The sequence below is a fragment of the Lolium rigidum genome, chromosome 1 (assembly GCF_022539505.1).
Source record: "Lolium rigidum isolate FL_2022 chromosome 1, APGP_CSIRO_Lrig_0.1, whole genome shotgun sequence".
Classification (NCBI taxonomy): Eukaryota; Viridiplantae; Streptophyta; class Magnoliopsida; order Poales; family Poaceae; genus Lolium; species Lolium rigidum.
In genome coordinates this window covers 257296514-257300209 of record NC_061508.1, presented here as the reverse complement: position 1 = coordinate 257300209, position 3696 = coordinate 257296514, and positions in this window count along the sequence as shown.

Here is a 3696-nt window from a genome sequence, read left to right as displayed (position 1 = left end):
TCCATTTATTCAGCCAAAAATTATGTTGGTCTTACCTCTTATCTAAAGAAATGCTTTCATGCATGTGCTGCTGCAGGACACTCCCAAGGATATTCAGGGTTCCTTATATAGAATGTTATTCAATCTTATGCTAAAAGCATGGTCTTTCAAAGGCTGAGTACCATCTTGAATTATAAGAAGATAGCAAAGTTCGTGTGAATTGCTATTTAATGCATCTACATGGTTCCTGTGAACATGTCGATGTCTGGAGCCCAGTCCAATGATTTATGAAATAGCAAAGAAATATGCTGATAAGCTCAAGGGCACAACATTATCTGGTACTTATGACATCCTTACTCTACTCTGTAGATGTTGCGTGAAATTTATGGGAGACAATTTATTCGGTGGAATCAGATTTAAATTTAAAATCCATCCTAGCATACTGACAGATGCATTATAGAAACATGCTTCTCTTTCTGGCCCAAGTTGTGCTCTTCATATATTTCCCTGGAAAACACTACTGCAAAGTGCAGCATTTTTCTAAAAAAAATTCTCGTGAAAACGCAAAAACTCGGCATTTGTTTTCTATCTCGAAACACTATTTAGTCTTTGTTGATCCAATTTCATACTTCCGTAAATTGAATTGCCGCTTTTCTCGTCTCATTTTTATATCTAGAGGGTAGTTCAAAGAAGAAACAATCTGGTGGTTTGCAATCAAAGACAAATGGATGAACTCCCAGTTTCAAAGCTTTATATTTGGGTAGGGCTTATCAGAAAGGAGAGAAGCATCTATATGTTGATTCACTTTATGTACAAGAGATAGATGTTGGAGAAGTGGCACCTATGTTAAGTCCACTAGCTGAGCGGTGAGGTGGAGTTCAGCCATTGCTGAAAATTAGTAAAGAAATGGGACTATAATTTATCAAGGGTGGTCATTGCTCTATTTGGTCTGGGAGCTATAGGCTTTGTCTTTTCTCCTTTAATACTTATTAGTTATGATACATATTTATTTTGTTATTAGTTGTGATCAAATCATGTTAGTAAAATAATGTCCATTGCTTCATTACAATTCATTTTTACCACTCATTTGTAATTAAGCTTGATTATTTGTCACAAAATGACACCTATAATAGACACGCTATTTCACCATGAAAGTCCCATATAGTTGAGGTCTCACCACCTGAGCACATTTTTCATCGCACTCGGTTAATTGCTGTATCTTTCCGTGGTTCACTGGAAGGACATGCATTTTCCCTTCTAGAAGATTTTTGTTGCTTTTCTAAATTTAATTGACCATTCAGTTTGAGATATTAGGAGTTAAATTTTATTGTTGATATACAAAATAAATATTGACGCAACCTAATATATTTTCTCTTTGTGGAATGTTGTGTGGAAAAGTTGGATTTCCAAGTAGTATTGTATTTGAGTAATCTTTGACATGGCATAATTTTTAGTAGCACACAAACCACACGAGAGGCACACATGCTCTAGCCATACCTGATCGGTAATAAAATTGTCGCACAAGATGAGGGAAACGAGTTTGTTGATACGATGTGCTCGACATTGCAATATGGAAATTCCTATTTTTTGTAAGCACATGCCCATTGATTTATCTTGAAGCACTGATCGTATTATTTCTATTTGTCCCATTCCCAAATTATCCAGCTTAATCGCTCACATGGATGCACAAAGCCAAGTTATATAAGCTGAACCTATTGTATATATGTTTTTCTAATCACCGGATCCAACCTTGGAATTTGCTTTGGCCATCAGTGTCTTATTGAGTTATTAAGTTATACGAACTAAACAATTCTCGAAGGTGTGGATTTATCCAAGGTCTTCCTCTCGCATCTTAGTAAGGGGAGAAGCGGAGGTCTACACACAGAAGAAGATGAAGGTTATCTCCTTCAACATATTTTTACCAAAACTATCCATATGGACGTTTCAACCGTAGGTTATTTATTGTGGATGTCATGCAAGTCGTTCTCTCCTCTCGTTTGCGTTAATTCGATGTCCGCTTGAATATAAGACATCAAAGAGCATCGTAATAACTTCGATTAGTAGGCGGTGAATAAGATGGCTCGAGGGTTATTAGTAGGCGGTGAATTCGATGTCTTATATTCTGTATGGTCAGAGGGTTATTAGGTTATTGGGGATGCCACTTTTATGTAACAAAATCCACTTCTGTGTAAGATGAATAGTTGGTTCTATATAAGTTATTCTCAAATAATGATTTCGTATTGGTTCCTGCCTCCATTAGTCTGTAAGCTTAATAGAAAGTTTTGACATAATGTTTGTCAGTGCAAAAGACAGTGCAAAAGACGGGGCCAGAACATCATACTAAGAAAGCATAAGGTATAGATCTTATGCCTTTTACTATATGTTTGTGGCACGCTGGCACTGAGATGAGGCCACTGATCTCCTTAGCATTTTGCATCTGTTTGCAACTCCCGAACTATGCAATGGTTCCACCCGTGTATGTGTTTATGAGATTGCCGACCTATTTGGTATACCGTTTGCTATTTTGTTTGCAGTTCGTGTGATTTATCCTAATTCCATCCTATCAATATAGTTTTGTGAAACATAGGAAGTGTATTACCATGTAGCCAGTTAGTTTTGATTGTCGTTATACCTAATATACATTGACGTGAGCTTCATGGAATCATGCAATTTTTACCACGGTTACATAGAACGTATATTGACATGAACTTCACGGGGTCGTGCGCCAAGGCGCACATCTAAATCTAGTAAACATAGAAATACCTGGACAATACCCATTCATTCGTTCTATGTGTGAGTGTATGAGAGAGATAACCTGGGGGAGAGAGAGAGAAGGTTTAGGGTTTCCCTGCCTCACGCCGGCACCGCCGCCGATGTACCTCGCATCATGTGGCCTTAGGACCATGGAGGCATGGTGGCTCTCGGTGGTGACTCTCTGAAGATGGAATAAAGTCATCCATGTCTCTGTCCTGTTCCAGTTCCAGTGATACGTCTAGCATTACCAGAGGGTATGTGAAGGTTTGTCTCCGACGTATCTCACTAGATTTAGTTCGTGTTCCTTCAGATCTACGCTTCTCTTCACCGGTGATAGTTGCTAATCACGTGTGTTGGTCCTTTGTGGTCTTAACCCGACGACTTCTAATTTGTCTACTACAACAAGCTCTACTACGGCAAGCTTTGCCGGACTCCAATGAGGGAGGGGCGAGGACTCGCCCATCTTTGGCTTGTTCGACTGCTTGTAGTCGTCGCTAGGTGGTCCAAAGATCTTTTTCTATTTCTTATTACTTATGTGTTTCCTTGTAGCGATGTTGAGAATTATGAATAGGTCGGTGGAATTTTCGCAAAAAAAAAATGAGAAATGCAATTGTAGTCTCTTCATTTAGTTATTATTCTACAAGATTTCTCCGATTTGTAGTTTTATTATTTATTGTACAGTTCTATAATAAAATGCAGAAGTGCAATGAACTTCGTGTGAAGATGCGCAAGCGACCACATTCCCAGAGTGCAGTACACATTATTTTACAAAATGCGGTACAGGAAAAATATCACAATATATTCAAGAAAGATATAGTTTTGAAGATCTTCGAAAGTTGGAGCGACTACATCACTTAATCTTGAATGTAAGAGTGGCTAGAAACAAAAGCGTAATGCGGCCGGTATATGTTCAGCAAATTGAGCAAATATATTTTGTTGATGTAGTAGTACTAGATCAACCAT